The sequence below is a fragment of the Onychomys torridus genome, chromosome 7 (assembly GCF_903995425.1).
Source record: "Onychomys torridus chromosome 7, mOncTor1.1, whole genome shotgun sequence".
Taxonomy (NCBI): domain Eukaryota; kingdom Metazoa; phylum Chordata; class Mammalia; order Rodentia; family Cricetidae; genus Onychomys; species Onychomys torridus.
This window is the reverse complement of record NC_050449.1, coordinates 69,973,537-70,000,701: the sequence shown is the minus strand read 5'-3', so window position 1 is coordinate 70,000,701 and position 27,165 is coordinate 69,973,537. Positions and strand designations below refer to the sequence as shown.

General features: G+C 39.2%; 1 pseudogene; it reads right to left on the bottom strand.

Annotated features, from left to right (window-relative positions):
• Window positions 1-23,577, bottom strand: part of LOC118587612 — a 93,706-nt pseudogene extending 70,129 nt beyond the window's left edge.
• Between the last annotated feature and the right edge of the window lie 3,588 nt (window positions 23,578-27,165).

Genomic DNA, 27,165 nt, shown 5'->3' with positions numbered 1-27,165 from the left:
AGCCATTGATGCTTCTGGTATTTCTCTTTGTCTTGGCCTCATAGATGGAGCTGCGGATTGCATCTCCTATAAGAACATATATATGGTTATATAGAGAGAGAAAGGGAGAGAGGTGATGTTTATCTAACATTGCAACCTTATTATTGGTTGTACATTTTCTATTATTTCACTGCTCTTTTTTTTAAAGATTTTTTTTTTTTAGATTTTATTTATTTTTATTATGTATACAGAAGAGGGCACCAGATCTCATTACAGATGGTTGTGAGCCACCATGTGGGTTCTGGGAATTGAACTCAGGACCTCTGGAAGAGCAGTCGGTGCTCTTAACCTCTGAGCCATCTCTCCAGCCCTTACTGCTCTTTCTATCTGTATTTCAACATCCTCATGCATATTTTGTTTTACTTTTTTCACTTCACTCCATTACTTTATACATATTTCTCTGAGCAGTTTTTTAGAGAATGAATAAAATGACCAAATGTACCATCATTACCAAAATGCCTGACAAATTTACACATGATTTGTAAGGTCAAGTTGCTTACTATCTCTATTTTACCATACATTTAATAATTTAAATGCAAAAATACTATTAATCATCAAATTAGAATTTAAGGAAAGGACTTAAAACAAGATTGCATGTGAATTTTAAAATCACCAACCAAACATGAGTTCAAAGATTGGCATAAAGGCAAACACCATTTTTAAAGGAAGATGTTAACATGAAGCTTAGATGTCTAAAAAGCATTTTAAGTTCAGAAAAATATGTATCTTTATACACATATTTATTTACTAAATACTTTTATTTTATTAAAAGAAGTTTAAGTTGAAAAGCATATCAAATACACTATGTAATTAAATGAAAGGCATTCACTACTGCAATAATTTTATTGTTGATCATATAGAATTGTCTAAAGGAAAGGTAAGGGCTTTGGCTCATTTTTATGTGAAATAAAAATAACTCTGTGCCAAGTGACTTATTACCTTGTCTCAATAAGATTGGTATAAATCGTTAACTTTTTAATGGAATTTACCTTCTTTGACTCCCTATAAGAGACAAATAGTAATAAGTCATACCTATTGGCCCATTTATAACAAATTCAGTGAATAGGAATGTTCACTCTTCAAGCATATTTTTTATAGTAATCAATATACTTTTGCTAGTTTTATTATTAAAAATTTTACCATCTGAGAAGATAATATTTAAAACTTTGAAATATAAAATCAAATCTTCAATTTGAATGAGACAGTGGAGGTCTCATCATAAAACTTTAATACATTGAGAGTATATGAAATATGTCATTAATTATTAGATTAGAAAAATTTTATCCATTACTATTTATTGTATTCAAATGTGTTAGAAGCAGAAAGACATTCTAGTGTGAATTTACGCAGTTAGGCTTTGTAAAATGAAGTTTTCTTTTTACATGTTTTCAACCCAGGGCAATGCCTACAACACTATTTTCCAGTAAATGCAACTCGGTCTCCTGGTTTACAGCTATTCTCCAAGGGAATTTCAGGTCACCTTTGAGAAAGTCTGCTCTGTAAACACAAACTGTGACTAAAAAATGTCCTCAGCCCAAAATTCAGGATATTTATGTGCAAAAGTAATATAATATTGATAATATATTCCAAATAAGACATTTTGACCAACTGTATAGTATCTTTACAAATAATATGATCTTTACAGATAATTTTATGCTAAAATATATTAGTAATTTTTATGTTAAATTTAATTTATCCATTATTTCTTGTAAATGTTTTTTTTTTAATTTTCTCCCATTCCAATGTGGCAAGGACCGTATCCATAATTCAAGGTAAATGACAGACTTATATAAAGCAAATAAAATCTGAAAAGAGGCTACTTTCTGATAATGTGATTGGGTGAGAAGTTCTTTCTCTCACTGAGATGAAGGGCTCCTGTTTTCCTGACTTACCCTGTGTGGTACGTGCTATTTGACTGGAATTCCTTTGCTACAGCAAATCCTCTTTTTCCACACGGAGTAAGCATGATTGTTTCCTATACAATTACACTGACATCTGAACATGAGAATTTAACATCACTGATCAGGGTTATGTTCTTTTCTTGGTTCATAGAATTAAACGTGCTGGTTAGTTTATTTATTTATTTATTTACTTACTTACTTACTTATTTATTTGTTTGTTTTGTTTTGTGTGTGTGTGTGTCAACTTGACACAAACTAGAGTTACCTTAGAGGCAATCTTAATTGAGAAATTGCTTCCATCAGATTGGCCTATGGGCCTGTCTGTGAGGCTTTCTTAATAGAGCCAGAGTGGCTGGAGGACCCCAAGAAAAGAATGCTCTCTAATTCTACATGATCTATATACAGATGAACTGACAGAAACAGGCACAATCACAGGGCTGGCACAGGGCTGAAATAGATGGGGTTCTAGAGTGAACAGAGAAGTGGACTCAAGGCCACAATTCTAACCAGAAGCTATCTCCAATTGATAACCATTTGTAAATGAAAAATTGGTTTTCTCAAAAGAAGTCTCAATGGGAAAACTTCTCTAAAGGGTAGATTGTATGTCCAGCAGTAGATGGCCAACCGAAAGTGAACTCAAGCGCATTTTTGAAGGTTTCTTGTCTCATAATGTCATTTTAGGTCGTTTCTCTTTACTTATTAAATTTTCATCTTATTTCTCATTTTTATTTTATTTAGATATGTTTTCTTCTTTCTTTTTACTCTATGGGTCCTTTGTGTGTATGCATATGTATATATAATACCTTCCTGTTTAATGTTTTTATGGGATTCCTGAGTATGTGAAAGAGTGGGTCTCTGATTCTTGAGCATCGAGGCTTATTCCCACCATAGGGAATAAGTTCCAAAAAGCCAGCTCATGAGCTAGGGACAGATCCTGATTCCACTGCTAGGTGCCCCACAAACAGACCAAGCTAGACAACTGTCACCCACATGCAGAGGGCGTAGGTTGGTTCCATGCAGCTCCCTAGATGTTGATCTAGAGTCCCCCTTGCTCAGGTCAGCTGTTTCTGTGATTTTTTTCCAACATGATCTTGATGCCCCTTGCATATATGATCCCTCCTCCCTATCTTCTACTGGTCTGCTGGAGCTTGGCCTGGTGCTTGGCTGTCGATCTCTGCATCTGCTTCCATCAGTTACTTGATGAAGGTTCTATGATGACAATTAGGGTAGTCACCAATCTGATTATAGAAGGCTAAGTCAGGCACTATCTCCACCATTGCTAGAAGTTTTAGCTGGGGTTATCCTTGTGAATTCCTGGGACTTTTCCTGGCACCAGGTTTCTCCCTAACCCCATAATGGCCCCTCTATCAAGACACCTCTTTTGTTGCTCTCCCTCTCCATTCCTCCCCCAACTCAACCATCTTTATTCCTCATGTTCCCATCCTCCATCCCCTCCTCTCTTCTCCCTATCTCATCCCCAGTTTACCCAGGAGTTCTAATCTCTTTCCTCTTTCAAGATCTATCCATGACTCTGAGATTTCATCTGACTCCACCAGAATGGCTAAGACCATGAAAAGAAAAGAACTAACAACAAATGAGGATGTGTGAAAGAGCAACCATCATTCGCTATTAGTGAGATCGCAAACTCATGTATTCCCTGCCAAAATCAGTGGGAATGATTTCCAAAAAGCTAGAAGGAAATCTGCCATTTGACCTAGCTATACCACAGCATGGCATTTGCCCAAAGGACTCAACATCTTACTCCAGATACTTGTTCACCAATGCCCACTGCTGCTCTCTTCACAATAGTTAAGAAATACTAACAACCATTCAACTACAACTGGATAATAAAAACGTGCTAGAGATACATAATAACACAATACACTTTTCAGATCTAAAAAGAAATGAGATAATAAAAATCCCAAATACTTGGAAATATAAAATAAACTGACTGAGGGAACACAGACCCAGAAGATAAATGTACAGCAAGTCCAACCCTCAGGGCCTGTTACTAATAGGCTATATATAATTTGTGGGTAATTCATGGATTTTTCTAATCTATTTAATCCCTTTGTCTTTGTTTTCCTCTTATAAAATTGAAATAATCATGTTCACTACTGTTTATAGAACATGCTCTGATGAAAACTATTATTTGGTATATAGAATATTTGAGAGACACATTCTAATAAAACAGACATTTTCTGTTTTGCAGGTATAATCTAGCTTCACTCTTTAGCTAAGTATCTCTCTTTATTAATCTGGAAAAGAAATAATGAGGTTAAATTATGTGTTGGAAGTGATATTGTTAAAGAGAGACAATGTGTCCTCTGTTGCCTGATGACTGTAAGGCATGCACAGACCCAGAGGGAGGCAAAGAAGCCAAGACAGGCTTCTTGAATTAAAATTGTTGTTTTTGAAGGGCTCTCTGCACTCCTTCTGGGAGACCTCTGGGAGAACCTGTGTCCCACCTTCTTTGCCTTTTAATTCCTTCTCTCTTCAATTCCAAAATGGCAGGGCTAGACTTTCTCAGGTTGCCATTTATGTATGTATGTATGTATGTATGTATGTATGTATGTATGTATGTATGTATTGCTTTTGTCTCATAACTCTTAGAACTAGATTGTCACCCATCTCGGATAATGCCCCTGACAATTTATATCATCACTGACCATATATGGTGCCAGGTGTGCAGATAAGAACATGAAAGCCCCTAGAAAGTACTATCTAATTGAACACAGAAGTAAAAAATTAAAAACCAAAGAAATAGCAAGTATATGAAAAAAATCTCAGAATTCTAATTTACTTTTGCACATATAAATATTATTTAAAAAAGCTTTTCTTTCTGAAACTGTCTTTTATCATTAATGAAAATAAAAATATTCTTGGCTCATAATTGTTGGAAATCATACAATGAACTAAATTATCTAATTGTATGCAAACAGAAATGGCATCATTCAAGAAGCAAAAATACATAGAATGTACAAATCTGCTTTGAGTACAAGAAAGGCAACTGGATGCAGGGGAATCCTTTGTGCATTGTGGAAAGCACAACTGCATTGCAGGGGTGAGTGGCCCCTCACAGAAGCAGTGGTGTGAAAGTGGAAATACGGTTTCTGCCCCTTTAGGATTCTGTTTCACTTTAAAATAATCCTATGGCTTAAAGCTGCAGAAACTTTGCTAAAGACAAAATCATTTTAAGTATAAATGCAGTTTATATCATAACATTTTCAAAGTGTTGTTTGAGAGATTTCCAGGGAATTTGATAATATATGTATATTTTAATTATAAGGTTTCTCTTTCAGCCTCATTATTGATACCACTATTATCCTAGTTCTTGGTGTTATTACTTAACTCTTTATTTTTTCCCACTATATGTCAAATTATCTTATTCTTTTAAAAGATGAGTATAATCTTTCTTTTGTTAAAAAGTACTTATTTGGAGACAGATAGCTCAGCAGTAAAGAGCACTGACTATTCATCCAAAAAACCTTGGTTTGATTGTCAGAACCCACACAGTATCTAATAATCACCTGTAACTCCAGCTCTGAGGGATCAGATGCCCTCTTCTTACCTCTTCAGGTACTAGGCATGCATTTGATGCACAGATATAGATGCAGGCCAAGCATTTATACATGTAAAATATATTCATAAAAGACATATTTATCTTTATTTTGTGTATATGAATATATTGACTGCATGTACATACATGCAGTACATATGTGCCTGGTGCTTGCTGAGTTCAGAAGAGAGCATCAAATCTTCTGAAACTGGCAGTCTAGAGGATTGCAAGATGTTAGTACTCAGAAGCCAGGCTAGGTTCTCTGTAAAAGCAGCATGTGTGCTTAACCTCTGAGCTTTCTCTTCAGCCCTGAAATTACACTTTTTCTGTTGCCTACTACTGACCATCATCTGCTATGGGATGTCCTGTATCTTGTGAATATATATTGCTATGATTGATTGATAAATAAATCTGCTGATTGGCCAGTAGACAGACAGGAAGTATAGGCGGAACAAGCAGAGAAGCGAATTCTGGGAAGTGGAAGACAGAGGCAGGGAGATGCTGCTAGCCGCTGCCATGAAAAGTAAGATGTAAGGTACCAGTAAGCCAAGAGCCACATGGCAACTTATACATTAATAGAAATGGGTTGATTTAAGATATAAGAACAGTTAGCAAGAAGCCTGCCACAGCCATACAGTTTGTAAGCAATATAAGTCTCTGTGTGTTTACTTGGTTAGATCTGAGTAGCTGCAGGACTGGCAGGTGAGAGAGATTTGTTCTGACCATGGACCAGGCAGGATCAGGAAAACTCTAGCTACATTCATTAACTCACTACAGGGTTCCTAGGAGAAATATTGTAAGAATCAGCCTACATTGGTTGTCTTATTTTTAAGAAGTATTGAGAGGATTTAATTCATATTTATTGAACATCTTGCTGTATCTTAAGCAATATTCTATATATTTACAATTTGATGGTCATCTAGTTGTCATTTTGATGCCATTACTGAAGAGCTACTGTTAACCTAGTGTACAGATGAGAAAACTGAATTATAGAAAAGTTAAAATATTTCCTCAAGTTTGGGCAGATGCAAGTAGGAATGCCAGGACTTGTGATCTGGGTTGCCTCTGTGAACCTAAGTGTCTATTTTGCTAAGTACACAAATTAAGGGAGTCAAACGCATTTGTGTGTGCTGGGACTTATGAGAACTAGCTCATTAATTTCTGTGTGTTCTCACGTTCACCTGCCCTACAGGGAAGAGGAGTGTCTACATAAAAGAAGGCAGCTCAGATAAAGAAAGAGAAGGAGAGAGGGGAGGAGAGAGAGAGAAAGGGGGAGCGAAGAGCCACTGCATGTGGTCCCCATCACCCAGGGAGGGAAGGAGACCAATCCTACACCCTAAGACAGAAACAGCAGCCTGGTTTTCTTAGCCTGGCCTTGTCATCCCTCTCTCAGCCAAGCAACACAAAGCTGCCAAGCCATTTATATAAAAAACTTCTTACATCATCTTTTTCTCCTACCCCAGAACCTAAAATGACTTTGTGATCCTTACATGAGCAAGTCCAAACTACTCCATCTGGCACTGAAGATCCTTTTTTGTTTGTTTTGTTTTCTTAACCCTATCATATTTACCTGATTCCTTCAAAAAACAGATCTGTAAAACCTTGACCTCATCCCTGACTTCCTGTTTTTTCTGACATCCTGTAACCCATCTCTCAGCAAAGCCCACTTTCTCTGAGGTCAAATCATGCAAACCCAATAGTTCTTAGTTTGTTTAATACCCTTCTGGAGCCAATACCTATCAGATCTGAAATTCTGAGAGAGTTGCCTAACTGGTTCAACTGCTCCCACACTTGTCCTTCCACAGAATCTTCTGTTTGTAAATCTGAAACATCCATGGCAAAATAGTTAACTGCCATCTACAAAAATGAAAAAAAAAAAAAAGAAAAAGAAAACACAACAACAATACAGTGTGTAAATGTGTTCACATCAACTTGTTTAGAACTGGTTAGATTTTGGTGCATGAGACAGCTCACTGGGCGAGTAAAAGAGATCCCCACACAAGCCTCACAACCCAAGTTTGAGCCCCAGATACCAAAACTGCAAGGAAAGGATCTGTTCCTGAGAACTGTTCTCTGACCACAGGAACATTATAGACTCACACACAATTTTATTTTTATAAAGAAACAGTCAGGTTCTTGTGATTGATCAACAGACCCAATATTGAAATTTAAAATATTTAATGGGGGTGAAGGACTTCCCTCACATCTTCCAAGCCCTAGGTTTGGTCCCCCAAAACACTAAATGAATAAGTAAATATATAAATACATACATACATACATACATACATACATACATATATATATATATATATATATATATATATACACACACATACATATATATTTAATTGTGCTACAATGTATATAAAATGCATCATTTTAACTATTTAACTATAAAATTCATTAACATCATATACATTCACATTGCTACTATACACATTAGAAACGTCATCATATCAAGTTGTAGCTGTGTAACCACTTCCCATCCCCTCATACCCAGAAAGCACTACAGTATTTCTGTGTATATGTGAATTCTATATCTTACAGGACTGAGAGTATATAATATTTGTCCTTCAGCATCTGGTTTACTTAGTTTCATGGAATATTTTCAAATTTCATCCATAGTGTAAAATGTATTAGAGTTTCATTTCTTCTGAATGGCCAGTAATACCACATTCTACATGTATACCATGTGCTGTTTATTTTGTCAGTATCTGGCTGTTGTGAATGAACATCCTATGGAAGTTTGTGTAAAATGACTGAGATTCTACCTTTAAGTCTTGCATGTGCTACAAGTGGAATTGCTGGATCTCACAGTCCTTTGTTTCCTTGGAGGAACTCCCACACAGTTTCCCATTTTATCTTGCATATTGTACAATGGTTCCATTTTAAGGTTAAAGATGAGAGGTCTCAGGTTCCTGTTCTAGCCACAATGTCTGCTGATTGCTAAGGTGCTTTCCCAGCAGGGTGGACTCATCACTCTGGAATGGTAAGTTGAAATAACCTTTTTCTTCTATAAATTGCCTTGGTCATTGTTTTTTATTACACCCATATAAAGGCAACACTCAGAAGAAAGCAATTTGAACAATTAGACATTTCTTTGAAAGACAGAAGAATTAAAAGCACGATGTCTAATCATGGTTAAGAGCAATATCTCTTAATGAGACATCTGATGGACATGCTGGGGAAGGTATTGAGGTGGACACTGAAACACATGCACATCCACAGTAGAGTGATGTGTGTTGATGGTCAGTGTACATGTGTGGTGGGAGAGAAACTGATGGCAGTGAAAAAGAGAGACAACCAGAGGTAACATTGAAGGTATTGCAATTATGCCCAAGGTGATGATGACAATGTGTAATCTAGGGGAAAGCAAGGACTAATGTTAAAGTGAATATATTCCAGGCCAACTGGGGAACTACTCAATGTCAGAGATTTGTTCAGAACAAATAGGAAAGAATGAAAGTAGTGATTAGAAAATATAGGTTTAGATTTAATATTATGGAGAGGATTTGATATGGGTAATGGCAAATTCAGGAATGCTATCTATGTTTGAGGCTAAAATGATTAGATGAAAGCAGGCTTGGCATTCCCAGGATTCAGAAAGCTGAAGTATCATGTGTTTGAAATCTGGATTAACCATTGACAGTTCTAAAAATGATGTATGGTGAAGGATAAACATCACACATAATCTCAATTGACAGCACTGTTTGGGAGGGTTAGGAGGTGTGGTCTTGTTGCAGGAAGTATGTCATTGGGGGTGGGCTTTGAAGTTTCAAAGCCTTGTGTTATTTCCAGTGTGCTCTCTCTGCTTTCTGCTTGTGGTTCAAGATATGAGTCCTAGATTCACATAAAATTAGATAGTTCTTACACTGAGTTTTCTGAACATATCTAATGAATACAGAAGCTCATAAAACTGTCTAACTGAACTGCCTCTGCCCTGCCATCATGGACTTTAACCCTCTATTACTGTAAACACAAATCAACACATTTTTTCTTATAAGTTCCTTTGGTCATGGTGTTTTATCACAGCAATATAAAAGTAACTAATATAGAGTGGGGTAGTAAAAAGATTGCTAAATAATAATTTGAAAGTTTCCTGGCCAAAGTGCTGGAAAGTTAGTACATGTAGACACTGTGCTGGCCAGGCAACAAAACTAGGCATTAGAGTAAAGGAATTAGAAGAAATTATCGACAGGTGATAGCAACAAAGAAAGGAGGAAAAGAGGTGCCCACATTCCTCATGTCTTCCTTAAAATTGAATTATTTTATATAACTGAATTACCAGAACCTTGAGAAATCCTGTATTTGGAATAATATTGATTCACTATACCTACTTTTTATCGTTATAATAATATCCCAGTTAGGAAAGGAAACTGGGTGAATAAATGTGTCATGTGTTTAGATATGAAGGATGTCAGTTCAGTAAAGGAGACAGACAAGGGGCAAAGAGTGAAAAGGTTTTTCAGAAAATTCATGAAAATGAGTAACTACCCAAGTGATGAATTGGTGAAAAGCAAAGCCTTCTGGGTCATATGTGAGTTGTTCCTGGATTTAGATAAAATTAGGCCCACCTCACACTGATTCTTCTGAACCCATCTAGTGGACAGAGAATACATAAAACTGTTCAAAGTGCACTGGGAGTTTCAGTGATACAGTGCTTTCTAATCCTGTCTATTGGGTTACATTACAATAAATCATGTCACCAGGAAGGTTCCTTGTGGTTAATATTTGTCTAGGGATTCTGTTTAGACAGCCATGCGAGTTCTGTTCTGCTTGGGACAAAGTGGTTCTTTCATGTCACATCAAGTTGTCTGAGTCACAGATGCATGTGTTTAAAGTGGAAAGTCACAGCTGCAGCTGGAAAAAAATATTAGGAAACCAGAAGTTAACACAGAACCTAGAGTATACTCGCTGTTTTCTCTTTGAATTTAGTCATAAGATTTACTCTAAGAACTTCAAACAGACCAGACTGTGGTACCACTGGGTGTTTTATTGTGCTTTTGCACATCTTTGTCTGAGGAGAAAGCCTTGACAAAATAGAACTTGTCAGTCATAATAACTTCTTATAACAACAGCCAGTATCGAGAAAAAAAGTGTGTTACCTTCTAGATGCTGAGCCTCAGCTCTTAAGTTAGAATTGTGTTATAATAAAATCATTTACACAGATGTTCAACACCTACTTTTGGCTTTGGTTTGTAGTAAAAATTTGCTCAATAAGTTTTGGTTAAATGTGTAACAATATATGATAATATTCTCCTTTATCATATTTAAACAGAGGATACTAGCTACACTATCTCATAAGATTATAATGAACATTAAATGATTCATACAAAGCTATGAAATAATATGTAGATAACTTTATTATTAGTTATAATAATTATTATAAATATTAATTATAATAACTATTATAACTACACAGTTGTTTTACTTGGAAACATCTTCTTCCAAAGAAACAGAACCCAGGGAAATTGAATTGAACTCACAGAAGCCAAGAGTGACTGAAAACGGTGGTTTGGAGCCTCAGAAGTCAACAGAGCCTGAACTAGGAGGACATTCAGAACTGTCTTTCCTCCTCTATTGTGAATGTCAACACACTGGTCTCATGTTGTCATCTGCTCAATGACTCCTACCTAATTACTTCTAAGGAGAAACCGTATTGTCACAGCATGTTGTAGTTCCTGTCACATGACACAATTATCTAGCTACAGAGGAGAGAAAAATTTTAATTTTGAAGTTTTTAAATTTTAATTTTAAAGTTTTAAAGTTTAATTTTGTTCAGTAATATTCTCCTGACCTAGGTAGCTTAGAGTGGGGGTGTGATTTTAAACTGAAGGCCATCCTTCCTCATAATGCTTGTGGCTGTATCAAGAGAAAGGAATACTTCCTGTGTCAGGGAAATTCCTACTGTATCTTACTCCTCATTTCTTACCAGTCTCTCTTTCCATGGCTATAAGGCCACTCTTTCTATGATGAAACTATCTGATTTAGGCCTAACAAGGAACCTTCTGAATCCTTATACTTCAAGGAAATTGATCTTGTTTTTGAAGCAGGCAGGTCTACTCATTATTCTGTGGCAATGTTTAAGGGAAGTGATCCCCACTCTGGCTAAGCCTGTGCCGTGTATACATCAGAGGTTGGGACCCAGAGAGAAATAAAAACATTCCCTATAGTTGGTATTCCTTTTAGAAACATGTGGACAGATAGGAATAATGCCAAACTGGGAAAGAATTGATAGAATGCTCTTCCTAGCCATTACAACATCTCAACCCAACAGTGCCCAGTGTTTACATGGTGAGTACTTACTAAAGGATTCCTCTGAACATTGTACTAGTTCCAAGTACCACTGATGATAAGCTTAGTTCCACCCCAGAAGAAAACAGATCAACATCCTATCTAGATGACACATCTGCTCATAAATATCCTTTGACCACATCCAGATGTGGTTCTCCATGATATGTTTATTCTCTCAGATACTGAGAGTCCACTGTGGGTGTAGGTAGGTGAAAAGGAGGGAAAAGGGTAGCTATGATTAGTCTGTTTGTCTGAGAAAGAAAGCCAGAAACACATGTTTTAACCATAGCATAAATCATTTTCTATAAAATGGAATAGTGAGGATCTCCAGCCTGGCCATGGAGTAAATTCTAGGCCACATATCCGCTTTTGTTTACTCTAAAAGAAGGATATTCATGGTTAATTTTCCCCTTTGGATATGTCTGAAAGGGGCAATTTTTTTTTTCTGTAGGGCTATCTAATTGTTTACTTCATCCATTGCTGTTAATGTGGTTTTAATGGACTGAATGTTGAATTAATGGCTGAGCAGTAACAGACACTTTTCTAGGCTTGAGGGGTCTCTGACAGGACAAATATTCATTCCTTTACTTGTTAATTTATTTCTGAGATCTTCACAATATAATAATCTGCATTATAAATCTTGAATCAAAAACCGTGAAACCTAACTGATATTTCTGCCAATAACTGTTCTTTGTGCCCTGCTGATCACTTTATGCCTTTATTGATGGGTTCCTGCTAAGCCCTCAACTGGTGACAGGTGAATTCATCTCTACCCTCTTCTGCAGCATCCCAGTATGCAGTCATTTAAAATACCTGAACAGAAAATCGTCTCTGCCAATCTAGGAATAAATTTTAAGAAATGTCTAAATAAACTCTAGTGTTTAATCTATATGTACACACCAATCTTTAATATATTGTTTATTTCAATTAACATATCATGATATTACTTATGGGGTAAAATATGCTATTTTATATATTATAGAATGTGTATTGATCAAGTCAGAGTAATTCACATTTCTATCTCATTGATGTTGGAAGTCTTTAACTTATGATGATGAACTATTTGCAAAGTGCAATCATTCTATTTTTTTCTGCTGATGAACTTGGGGGGTAACAATGGGATGAAGGAGGAGCTTTTATTAACATGACCTACCACATCCCTTCCTCCTGCAAATTGAGTGATGGAATGTTCTTCACAAAGTAGTGTTGCTGGATTTTTCCTGTGTCCCGGCCTCCGGTGGTGGGGACAAATCTCTTCCACTCTCCTCCCCCAAGTAAACACACAGAGGCTTATATTAATTATAACTGCATGACCATGGCTCAAGCTTTTACCTAGCTAGCTCTATATCTTAAAATAGCCCGTAACTATTAATCTATGTAAGGCCACGTGTTCCGTGGCTTTACCTGCGTTATATTACATGTTGCTCCTTGGGCATCTTGCTGATGTCTCCTCTGCCTTCTTCCTGTCTCTCTCTTTGAATTTCCTGCCTACCTCTAAGCTGCCTTGCCATAGGCCAAATGGCTTTATTTATCAACCAATCAGAGCAACACATATGCGCAGCGTGCAGAAAGACATTCTCCCATCAAAGCAGTAAAGAGAGAGATTGGCTTATTAGGGCTTCTATTGCTATGATGAAGCACCATGAGGAAAGCAGCTTGGGGAGGAATGGATTTCCTTGACTTACTCATTGAAGGAGATCAGGACAGGAATTCAAACAGGGCAGGAACCTGGAGGCAAGAGCTGATGCAGAGACTATGGAGGAGTGTTTCATGCTGACTTTCTCCCCATGGCTTGCTCAGCCCATTTTTGTTTGTTTGTTTTTGTTTTTTAATAGAACCCAGGACCACCAGTCCAGGGGTGGTGCTGCCCACAATAGGCTGAGCTGTTATCTTTCAATTACTAATTAAGAAAATGCTCTACAGGTTTGCTTACAACCCAAACTTATGGAGGCATTTTCTCGATCAAGATTCCATCTTCTCAGAAAACAACAGCTGTGTCAAGGTGACATAAAAGCAGCCAGCACAGGAAATAAATGGTAGGTGGTTGTTTTGACACTGGAGTTAGGGTTGGGGAGAAGGACGGGGTCTGATAAATGTCCAGTATTTGGGTTCTCTATTGGGATTCTGTGTCAGTTTCACAGTGTCTGCTGAATCTGCCTACTACAAATCCTTTGCTTCCTAGTTAATTCTTAGGAGACCTCAGATATTTTAAATTAGTGACCCAGGTTTTCCTATATACTTAGAATTTGACTTCAGAGCAGGAAACTGATTTACTGTTATTTGAAGTTTTCTCAGTACAATATTGGTAATCAAGCAGCCTAAGCCTCAAAATCCAACAGCAGGTTCATCAAATACTCGCTTGTATGGTTGCAGAACTACCATTTTCCCTCTCTATGGTGGGTGGGAAAGCTCTCTCCAGACTTGGTCCTCACCTGGGGTAGCTAGTTCCTCATTCACTGAGATTCTCTTACTTCCTGCCCATCCATCACTGGGTACTAAAATAGGTTATAAGTTAGTGTCTTTGTTTGAATCTGAGGCATTCCCCCTCTTGAATGACTTTTTTTGAGTGCACAGGGTTTTAGCAGGAACAAAAGGACTATATTGGGAACTGGGCTAGAGGTCAGTCAGGTTATATTTTGGCAAAGAATCTGGCTGGATTTAACTCATAGCCTGATAACTTGGGTAAGGCTGAATTCAAAAGTGACCAACTAGTTCTTTTAAAGGAGAAAATGTCAAGGCAGGACAATATTGATGTTACATCATGGTTCTTTTTGAGTGCTCTTATTCACCTCTACAGTGATAGAAAGAGAAAGCAACAAGTGAAACAAGAATTAACATTTTAAAAGGAAAGGTGTGTGAGCAAGCTTAAAGCCAAGAACAAGGAAAGTACATAGGACGAAACATCTGTTCTTATAAAGGAGATTAAAAAGACACATCCTGCTTTCTACTGAGACAATAACAAAAGTGTCCTGAAGGCAAGATCCCTATTTGTTTCCCCAATTAGAGTTCTCTTGAGGAGTAGCTCTGATAGAATGAATACATACTAAAGATAGGATCATTGGATTAGTTTACACAATACAGTGTAGGTATCTAACAATGGCTGGCTCACTTTGGTTATGAGAGCCTAGTAGCTGCTCACTCCTCAAGGATGGAGACCTTCGAGGTCCCAATCTGCTGGGGAAGGCCTTGAGGGTTCTTGGAGAGCCACTGGTGTTCAGTCCATGATAAAAGCCCGAAGAATATGCATTCTGCAGTCAGCAAAGGAATGTAGCAGCAGTAACAGCAGAATAGATAAATTTGCAAACAGGGTAGATGAACTTGCCAGGTGTAGGAAAGCAGACAGAAAAGCAAGGATGTTCCTTCACTGTTGGCTTTATCTGGGCAATCACTCAGAAGATGCTGTCCACATTTATCCCACTTACATAAGCCCAATGAAGAACATCCCTCACATATATGCACAATGCATTTTCATAACCAGTCAAGTAAACAGCCAAGATTAACCATCAATTACATGTATATTGCAATTTTGCAAATAGTGGAACAATGGTCTCAATACAAAATTCTCATCCACAAAGGAATGTTACACATAAAGCATGTGAGAGACTATTAAACACAGCAAAAAAATCAATCATTCCTTTCTACTGATGTGTAGGGTTTTCTGTGAGGTAATGTTGAGTGAGAAAACATAGGAATAATCCAGAAAGAGAGATTTGCTCAAGACAAAGAGGTGAAATGGGGAAAAGAAAGACCTATATGTATGATTGCCTTAAGGAAGAGGGCCTAGGAAGTAGCTCAGCCAAGAAGGTGTTGGTGGGCCTGGATCTCAGAAGTAAAGGAACAAGGTGTAGAACTGGCCACATGAGGATGGAAGAGCTGAGGTAAAGCATCACACAGGCAAAATAATGCAATAGAAGACAACCCTAACCACAGAGATATGCTTTACACCCTTCAACTATTTCTTTTTTCATAAGTGAATGACTGCATGCTATCACTGGGCTAGTCCTGCAAAGCACAGAATTTATATTAGGATCTAAGACACTGTACCTGCCATAAAGGAAATTTTTCAGTCAATTCCAATTTTCTGCTTTACTTTCTCTTCTCTATTCTTGACTCCTGTACATGCATATAGGCTGCTTTTGTAGTTCCCAACTTCCAGATTTAATGTCTCATTTTGGTTTTAAGTAAATACTTTGTAACCTGCATTTACAAAACAATGAAATCTGTTGAGGACATATTTATCTATACCTATAATTTTGAAAAGTGCTACATTTTACATGCAATGTGAATAACAGCAATTTATAAAATATTACTTTTGTAACATAAACATTTACATACAGCAATCCCAGAAGACGTGATAAGACTATAGATCATTGGTTCTCAACTTTCTTCCTTATGCTGTGACCCTTTAAGATAGTTGCTTATGTTGTGGTGACCACCAACCATAAAATTATTTTCACTACTACTTCAGAATTTTGCTACTATTATGAATCTTAATGTAAATATCTGTGCTTTCTGGTTGTCTAAAGTGACTCCTCAGAAAGAGTTATTCAACTGTCCCCAAAGGGGTTGTGACCCACAGGTTGAGAACCACTGTTGTAGATATTTTCATCTGCAAGTGCAGAGGAACTTGATCAGCTTTGTTGACTCTGAAGCATGTTAGTTAAGACTGTGATTTACTACAAAATATTGGAAAAAATTCTTCTCAAATGTCATAAATATGTGATAGAACTGTATTCTTAGGACTCAAAGCACATGAAACTTTACTAAAATGTTTGGTATTTGTAGGTAATCCAGAAGCCTGTCACGTAGATAATTATAGATTTGGTTCACCTTCATCACATCTGGCTGTACGACATAAGACATTAAATTGGTTTCAGCTGTGAAGGGCACATTATGGGGCTTGTAGTCTGCTATCCTCCAAACATCAGGGAATTCTTTAATCCTTGCAATATTTTGTAAATACTGTGAGGTGGTGTACTGAATGCCATCAATCAGACTGGAACTGAAAACACACCAGAGAACTTCAGTAACAGTCCCAGAAGACAATGAAATAACTATCAGCCGTCACACTTGTTGGCAGAGAGGTCAGAAAAGCAGGAAGTCTTACTCATTTTAAACAGAGTACGGTAGGTAGTCAAGCCTGAAACTTAACAATGTAACAATACCTTCGGTCTTAAGGAAGGTAACGGTTGACAGGAGACAGAAAAGGAAAGAGGGCAGGGTTGGCATCTTGAGCTGAAGACCCACTGAGCAGAAGTGGCAAAAACTCATCTGCTTGGGAGCTGGTCCCCTGCAGACATTCATAGAGGACACTTCCAGAAAAAGTAGTTACTACTGCTCTTTATTTATTTATTTTTTTTGTATGTGTGCAGTTTCTCTGCATTCTCTTTTAATTATCAGAGGTTTCTAAGACTTTAGCAGACTCTGAACTACAGGCAAGTATGGAGCGACTCTAAGGTCAACAGGTAGGTTGATGTGCTGATTTCCGTATAATGAACACAACAGAAGATAATACAGGATGCCTGTTGTAATGTTAGTCTTGTTGGCTGTCATGATTTTCACATAGTGCTGTGTTAAAATATCCTTACGATGACTATTCAGACTTACAACAATGCTAAAAAGCTACTGACTTCCTGGAAGTTACATTTAATATTTTAAAGCATATTTAAAGAGGGAATTTTTCAGGTCATTTTAACATAAGAATAATTGATATTCTTAAAAATCAAATAATCAAAAGAATAAATACTTTATATTAAATATCTTCCTATGCTCACTCTAAGGACTGTCACTCCCATATAATTGTGTTATGATGTATTATACCAACAAACAGTGACAAAATTCTCAAAGGGGCTTATCCATATTATGAAAATTGTAAGGAATATAGTATTTGTGTGTGTGTGGGTTTGGTCTATTCCAGAGAAAGAAGAATACATTCACAGGAGCTAATGATTTTAGCTATTAAAAATAAATTACCATTGTGGTTTTTTTTCTGGTTTTAATTAAGTCATTTTTATCCTTTGCCTCTTCCCTAAATTAATTTGTTAATATTACTTAACCTTTTACAGATGCTTGAAGATCAAAAAAAAAAAAAATTCTCCAGTGCTGTATTATACATTTGAAGATTGGCTGCAGCCCCAACTAAAAAATGTTTCTCATTTTTCCTAAAGAAATTTAGAGATGGGGGCAGGGGAAATTAAGAAAGGAAGAAATCCTTAGTCTATGTATCTACTTAATCCTACTTAATTATATTTAATTGCACACCTCTTTTCAGAAACATTTTATACCAGTTTTTGGGTTTTAAGTGGTAAAGTTGCTCAGTGTTTACACAAATATGAACAGACATAACTCAAGGAATCAGACAGGGATTACATTCCTAGAGGTATCATCTCCTGATATCTACACTGTTTTGTTCATGTTTCATCCTTACCCCAACCAGAGCCTGGTGTGATGCCTTGCCTATTGAAAATTCTCAATAAATTTGCTGAATCAATAACACGTAATAACTTTATGAATCAATTTAAATGTAAGAGATACATGACATGACTGTGACATTCATTTAAATAATTTTCCCAGAAGCCTCCCATGGCGTGTAGTAACACTGTTACACTAATGTGATGATTGATCCAGCAGTGGATTTTGCCAACACTGGTAGGAACTGTGCTTGTTAATCCCCCCAGTTCCCATTGTTAAAGATGACTTCTTTCTATACTAATGGCTTTATCTGCCTGCCTACAAGGCCTTGCCAGCATTTGTGTGCAAATAATGACGAAGCCCTGGTAACCACATGGAATAGCAATTTATTAAATATGGGAGAAATTCTTAAGGGATTCATGTTTGTGGAAAATAATATAATTAAAGCAGAAAATGTTATTCAAGACATAATCTCTTTTTTTCTCAGTAAGCTTCTGCTTCTTTCTTCCAGGATTCCTCTCTCTTTTATTCTGTCTGTGTTCTGTATATATGTCTACTACTCCCTGAATTCTTACACTTTGTTTATTTATAATTTCCTCAATTAAAGAATAAGCACTTTAAAGACAGAAAAACCTTGAACACTGCTGTTCATCCTCCTTGTGTGTAGCATGAATCTTAAGTGTTCTTATTAATGAAACTCAAACCTGAGGCCAGTTATTGGGGTAAATGCTGGAAGATCAGAGACACAGAACAAGCCACAGCTATCTCACCTTGCTAGTTCCTCAGGTGATCCTTTTTCCTCAGGCTGGAGGATTCTGAGTCCTCCTCCACATGAATCTCAGCTCAACTGTGCTGCTCCAAAGCCTGAATACTTCTCCAGTTATGCCTAACTACATGCTTTACTCCTCTTTAGTTCCTGGTCCTCACGCCTTATATACCTTTCTCTTTCTGCCCCCACTCCCTGGGATTAAAGGGGTGGGTCACCATGCTTAGCTGTTTCTAAAGTGGCCTTGAACTCAGAGATCCGGCTAGCTCTGTCTCCCAAGTGCTGGGATTAAAGGTGTGTACCACCACCACCCAATTTCTGCTATAGCTTGCTCTTCCCATTTTCTAGCCACCATTTTTGGCTTTGTTGTAGTGGCTGCCTGTTCTCTGACCCCAGATTTGTTTATTTCGGGGAACACACAATATTTCAGGGAACACAATACCCACCACACTTGTGTGCTCAGCTCAATATAAGAAATCCATGAAGACTTGTTGAATATGGTAGTTTCGCTGATTTGTTACTAGACTGCAGACTGAGCTTTGTCAATGAGATAAAACTACATGAAACTGCCTTGCTTTTATCAGAGGCCTTATCCTGGAAGCCCTTTAACCTGGAGCTCAGAGTTCCATGTCATCCTTTGAATTTCTGAGTAAAACTCCAATTTTTGTTATCTTTGGTGAAAACGGATTAGAAAAGAAAAGAGGGAAAATTCTTTATAATGTTTCCATGCAAAGACATGCAAGGTGGGTCCCATTCACTTCCTTCTGTTTTTGGTACTTCCTTCCCAGGACATTTTTTTTTGAGTGCTTACTGATTACAGAGGGTCCTGACACATTGAAAACAATGTGACATATTGTTACCATGCTCTCATATCATCCTTCTCTTCCCATTCCTGTGCACTTCTGGCCGGGCGTTTTGTTTTCACTGTGTGCTTCCGGCAGCCTGAAAAGCCATAGCATCTTTTCCTTCTCCTTTGCTCCTACACCGAATCTGATTCAGTCATAGCAGTTTTCAGCCTCACTGGCTGGACATTGATCTGTCCCTTTCCTCTTTTACTGTTCCTGTGCTTGGCATGCTTTCTCTACTATAGATGGATATCAATTTTGGTCTCATATTTTAGAATTTTTCAGGAAGGGAATTAAATGTTAGAATATGCAGCTCACCATCAGTAGTCCATATTTTTCAGCTTGCAACGAGGAGCCCTCACTACAGAACTCCAAGTTTAACAGTAGTTGCTGCTTATTATGTACTTAACCACATACACGAGGCCAGGATGTTTTACATATGCTATTCTTAATTCATAATTCTCATCACAGGTTTAGGAAATAGATGATATTGAGTGTGAGGAAACCATATTTCTAAACTTACCTTCTGCATGGTCAAATTTAGTAACGGACTGATATGTTTCAGAAGTTGTTCTTACTTTCCTGTTTTAACCTTAATTCTGCTTTTTAGGACTTGGCCATGTGTCTCCTGCATTCTCCAAGAAGTCTGTTTTTCAGAAACCACTCAGTTTAAAATAGTTATGTCAAGGTCCATCAGTATTTCTTGCCTGCTGTGGTTATTTGAATAAGAATGGCCCCCAGAGGCTCATCTATTTGAATGCTTGGTTCCCAGTTGGGGAAGGATTAGAAGATAGGGACTTTATTGGAGGAGATATGCCATTCCCTTGCAGGACTTTTCCCTATTCCTTTGCCTACTGTCTGAAGATCAGATACAAGCTCTCAACTACTGCTCCAGGGCCATGCTCGCCTGCTTTGTTTCCATGTTTCCTGCCAAGATGGTCATGAACTCTAATCCTCTGGAATTGTAAGGCCTCAAATTAAATGCTGCCTTTTATAAGTTACCTTGGTCACGTTGTTATGTCATGGCAATAGAAAAGTAGCCAAAACACCTACTTGTAAGTTCTGCAGTAGGTAAGGCCAATTTTATACATTTCGTAACCAACTAAGGGTGGAAAACACTTGAAATGGAGTCAGTAATAGATTCTCTCCATTTGCATTTCCCTGGTTTATATTTGCTTTTAAGAATTGTCACTCTAGCAGGTTGCCTTCTGTCTTCCTGATTCTCTTGATCTATGCACGCATGCCTATTTAGTAAAACTGGACTCTCCATTGGCTCATGGCCCCATTCTAGTTTTTTAGTCTGCATATTCTTGTATTGAAAATAGGCTGTTCTAGTTATGTTTTCTATTATGTGATAAACAAATTGATGACATGAACGTTGGGCAGGACAGGATTTATTTGGCTTGTAGATTACAGTCCATTATCAGTGGAAGCCAAGACAGGAACTCAGGGCAAGAACCTGGAAGCAGGAAAGAAAGCGGAGACTACAGAAGAATACTACTTATTGGCTTCCTCCTCATGTGCTAATCTGCTTGTTTTATGATATAACCCAAGTCCACCTGTCCAGACATGACATCACCCACATGGGGCTTGACTTTCCTACATCAATCATTAATCAAGAAAATATCCAAAGACATGCCTACTGACAACCTGATGGAGGCACTTTCTCAGTTAAGGTTCCTTTTCCCAGATGAAACCAGCTTATTGTTGACAAAAACAACAACAACAAAGAAACCAAGAGGTAAGTTATCTGTATCTCTACTAAGGTAGTCTCAATGTGCTTCCTACATACATCTGTGGCCTTCTCCCAAAACAAATGTAAAAGAAAACTACATCTTAAGGAGTGTCTTGAAGCTGGGCATGGTGGCACAGGCTTATAAAAAGCCAATCATTCTTACTCTAGAGCGGGGGGGGGGGGGCGGGGGGGGGGGGGGAATCAGTATTTCAAGGTCAACCTTGGCTACTTAGAGAGTTCCATAAGGCTAGTTTGAGCTATATGAACCCCTGGCTCAAAACAAACAACAGAGAGTGGGGGGGAGAAAGAAGAGGAAGAGAAGAAAGAGGAGGAGGAGGAAGAGAAAGAAGAGGAGGAGGAGGAAGAGGAAGAAGAAGAAGAAGAAGAAGAAGAAGAAGAAGAAGAAGAAGAAGAAGAAGAAGAATGACATCTTAGGGTTGGGAAGTAGCTAAGACCTTGGGTTCAAATCCCACATGATAATACAAATCTGGAGTTATATTTGAAGGCAGTGGATGCACACTTGTCAGTGTGCACATGACTTGAGTCAAAAGGTGGTGCTATGTCAATAAAGATCAGGCTGCAAAAATACATAATTATATATAAAAAAGAAATGAGCAGGAACAGAAGACAAACTTCAATCTGTAAAGCAGGTTAATTCTCTGCAGTCTCTTGAAGAAAGGAGGCCATAGAAGTCAGATGCCACAAACCCTGATCTGTGCTAGAACTCACTCTGACTTTTGGCCTAGGTTGTAATGTCTCACCATTCTAGACTATCAAGTTTCATCTTCCTGCCTAAACCAGTTCATTAGTCCTGGCCTAACTCAATTACTAACAGTTTAGTATTTTCCATAAGAGTCATTTAAAGGTTCATTCCATTTTGATAATTTTATGGTAATTTAAGTGTCATGCCAGAATATAAAAGTGTGCCTGTCTTAACCCATTGAGCTAGGCTGCATTGGGAAAAAAAATTTTTTTTTTAATTTTATATGTATGAGTATTCTGCCTGTGTACCATATTCGTGCATGATACTTGTAGAAACCAGAAGTGGGTGTTGGACTCCTTGTACTGGAGTTATAGACGGTTGTGAGCTGTCCTGTGGGTGCTGGGAATTGTATGTAGGTCTTTTAGAAAAGTAGCCAGTGCTCTTATGGACTGAACCACCTCTCCAGCCCCATAGGCTGCATTTTAACATTGTCTGTGATGGTTGTACCTTGACGGCTTTGTGATTATACAGTTTTCTCTTAATATTCATAGCATTAACTGAGAGGTAAGGGAATAAAACTTTTGTTTCCTGTTGTTTCAGTTAAAATCAAATTGCAGTCTTTGCGTCCCCCATTGCTACCTGGCGTGAGCTGTCTATATAGCTTACCTGACTGTTTTAAACCCTGTCCTTTCCTCCCAAGTAAACAGGACAGTCGAAAACCCATATCCAAAATGATGTGTTTTGAAATCCTTTCAACCACAGATCCACACCTCTGGGTCTTTTCCAAAAGGGCTAGGGGTCTGAACAGCAGGATGCGGGGCTGCAGGCTGCGGGCTGTGGGCCAAAGGGGCCCAAGTCTTGTTCCAAGCCTGGGGCTCCAGGGTGCATTCCAGTGTCCAAGAGCCAGGCAGAAAGCACCCTTGTCCTGCTCAAAGGTCCACCTTCTTCCCAGGTGAGCTTGGCTTTTTCCGGGTCCTTGCTCGCAGCACACAGGTGTCCGGACTTGCTCGAGCGTCCCAGCCCGGCGGGCGAGGAGGAAAAGAAAGGCTGCTGTGTGCAGGACTGGGATTTTGAGTTCAGTCAGGGCGCTCGGCCGCGCTGGCTGCCTAGTGTAGGGAATCGGGACCTGTTGCAACTCGCCGCCCCCTGGTGACACGCTCGGCACCGCCCGGGAGGTGCGGCCAGCTCCCGCCCGCGCAGGTGCGCCTCCCTCCTCCCGGCTTCCTGGGCGCCACCTTCGCAGCGGCGGCGGTGGTGGCGGCGGCGGCGGCGGCAGCGGTGAGTGGAGTGCGGGGTCCCGACGTGGCCTGCGGAGCGCGGGCATGCTCTCCGGGCCTCTTCCTTCTTTATGGACTTGGGCAGAGAAAGTTGGAAAGTTTGGAAAGTGAAGTCTGACTTAGTACGCGCTGTCTAGAGGACAGGCACCGCCCACCGGGATCGCTTGGTGTATTTCCTGCTGGAGAGACGGACCCTTGGAGAGGACTGGGAAGGAAGAGGGTCTGGGGAGAACCTGGCGGGAGGGTGGAAGTGGTAGGGCCAGGGGTACCAGGGAACCCAGAGCTAGGCTGCAGAGAGCTCAAGGGCCAATCAGAAGTTGAAGAGGAAGAGAGTTTTCTGCGATCCACTTTCTGCTGGATGGTAGACCAGTTCTTTTGATTCCATTTGGCATGCCTTGGGTCTGTGACTTCACTGAGCTCTCCAGATGATCCTGATACACTGGGAATCTGCTCCTGTAGGTTATGACCTTAAGAAGAAAGTGTGACTGCAGGAGATGGCTCCTGGAAGGGGTCTCGGAGACTTCAGGCCTGTTCTGTCTGATGGGTTTCCAGTGGTTGAGAGGGGCGGAGAGGGTGTGTTAGTTGCTGGAAGCACGAGTATGTAAAAAGACAATATCGCCTTTTAGGACAGAGACGGGAGGTTATGAGAATGCTGGTGGCGTGTTGGCTATGCTTAGTGTGATAAGGTTATAGATTACAAGGTCTCTGATCTAGAAGAGGTGGAGACTAAATAAATACATATCAAGAGACCAGAACACTGACAAGAAGACACGCAGGTTGCAAGCAGTTGAAGCGGGACTATAATTTCCCACAGCCCATTTTCAGACTCAACCTTCTAAAATGATTTCAGGCTACTGGCAGGCACCTCCCTTCTTTCCCTTTCTCATCCCAACAAGCCCAAGAGCCCAAGGACATCTGACTGATGCTGAATCAGTGCTGACAAGCAACAGGGGAAGGAGACAGGTGATGAGAGGCGCGCTTAGCAGAGAAAGCAGCTTGTAGTTTTCCGAAGTAAAGAGGCAGGGTGATTGCAAGGTGGGGCGGAGATCCGTCTGTCTTCTGGCTTCCACTGTTAGTTCCAAGCTTGGTAGCTGTCCCCACACCTTCAGATTGCTAATTCCACCCCTTTGCTTTTGGGGCTAGGACATTAGGGGTACACCCTGCAGAGCCTGCCTGAGGGAATGGGTGGATCTCCTTTTTAAGCCGGGCAGGTGGAGACTGCAGCTGCTCAGAATTTACTGTGGGAAGTAGCTCAGTTGAACAGTTGGTGAAAGGGATTGCATAGATGCGGAGACAAACCACACCCCTGGTGCTGACTCAGTGATTATGCTCCGGTTTGTTTCGTGATTTGCAAAATTCTTGGGGTGGCATAATTAATTTATATTATTTTTCCTCTTTGTCCCATCCCACAGTTGTATTCCTTACCGTTTTTGGTGAGGCTTGTTCTTTGAGAATATTTCTTTTGAAAGATATTTGATTGTGTGTGTGTGTGTGTGTGTGTGTGTGTGTGTGTGTGTGTGTGTGTGTGTGTGTGTGTGTATGTGAGTGTGTGTGTGTGTGTATGCTACAGTGTGTATGTATGTGTGTGTGTATGTGTGTGTATGTGTGTGTATGTGAGTGTGTGTGTGTGTGTGTGTGTGTGTGTGCTACAATGTGTGTAGAGGGGAGAAGACAGCTCTGGGGAGGTGATTCCTGAATGAACCCAGGTAGTCCAGGTTTACACCTGCTAGCTAAGATCTCTCACAGCATTTATGAGTATTTTTCCAAGCTGACACTCTCACCCTGCAGCCTTCTGCTTACACTCCATTCAGTTATACTAAATCATAACAAGTTTATAACATGGAACATTATTTTACATTGACCTACAGAATACTGTTGAGAACCTGTGGTGTCAGTAAAGCAGAGGTCTCCCCAAGTGTAAATCTGGTCATAGGACACCTTTCAAAAAGGGCTCACTTAGTTTAATTTGACTAATTATTTGCAAAGTGACAAGTTAGCCTTGTCTAGCTAGTTAGGTAAGTGTGCTTGTTTGCCCCTATGCAGCTCGTAAGATGTTGGTGTCTGCAAATGATATACGTTAAGTACAATGCCACTGTTAGATGTGAAATGTACTTCTGTTCACCTAAGTTCCACTCTGTATGAGTTGGTTATTGAGCTTGGTTAGTGAATTTATCATTTGCAGATCAAAATCTATCACTCCTCCTCATCAAACAGTTGGAAACAGAAAACAAGGCTTAAGGATGCTGCAAAGTTTTGTACAAATATCACTTAAGTCCAATGAAAATCAAAGTCAACATTTTTCTGAGAAAATATGAGAGAGACTTCTTTATGAGATTGGCAATCTCTGTCTTGAAGTATCCCAGCCCCCACACATGGGGTACAGTTCCCAGGGAAGAGGGTACTGCCCTCCATTGCCAGGCTGATTGCTGTGGTCACCTGAGACAGTAGCTGGGGCCATGGAAACTCCATTGGCAGGAGTTCTGTGAGGAGACAGTATGGAGGGAGGAGCTGGGAAATCAGGAAGGTGAACACATATAGACGGAGACAAAATGGGGTTGTGAAGGAAAAGGATTTTTCAGTGGCTGTGATGCTATGGAAGGTGTATGGGGCTGAAAAATCTTGTGTGTGCATGATCATCGTGTGCTGCATTTTATCTTGCATGTTTCATGTTCGTGTGGAGGATGGGAAAAAGTCAGATATCTTCCCCCCTTCTTTCTTTCTTCTTCTTCTTCTTCTTTTTTTTTTTTTTTTTTTTTTTGAGACAGAATTTCTCCATGTAGTTTTGGTGCCTGTCCTGGATCTCACTCTGTAGACCAGTCTGGCCTCGAACTCACAGAGATCTGCCTGCCTCTGCCTCCTGAGTGATGGGATTGAAGGCATGTACCACCACCACCCAGTGGTATCTCCTTTCTTGATTCCCACCTTAGTTTTTCAGACAAGGTTTCTCACTTAACCTGAAGATCACAAATTATGCTAGACTGTCTGGCCAGAAAGTTCTAAGGATCCCATCCCCCAGCATGGGGGTTTCAGGCATGCCACTACACCTGGCTATTATTTTGATGTTGGGAATCCCAACTCAAGTCTTTATGCTTGCTTGATGGCAGGTACTTGACCCTAACCACTGAGCAATCTTCCTATCACCAGGTGAAAAGACACTAGCAGAAGGGATATTCACTGGACATGTCTATGCTGGAGAATTGGTTCATTACATGATCATGGATGATTTGAGGAATATTTTCCTCTGGGGACATCTAATTATCGTGTGGTTTTTATTATGTTATATTGTCTCATCTTCCTAGACGAGTGGTAAGGTACTCCCTGGGGCACATGGTATTTATCATTTGAGCTGCATAGCCTGTAATTTTTAGACTGCTCATCCCTGGTGAAAGTGAAGTAGAAATTAATGATCAGCTTGCTTTGAACACTGGTGTAGTGTCAAGTGTAGTTTCCAATCCTTGCAGGGATCTATTCTAAAGAGTTTATACAAACATGTTACAGTTATGATGATATCAAGTGGATAATATTTGTGCTCTTCACACTGTCCATTCATAAAAACAAATTATCCATTGTATTCCAAGCAGTCCATTCCCCCTGAGAACAGGAAGCAAGACACCATTCTTGGGATCTGGACAGTC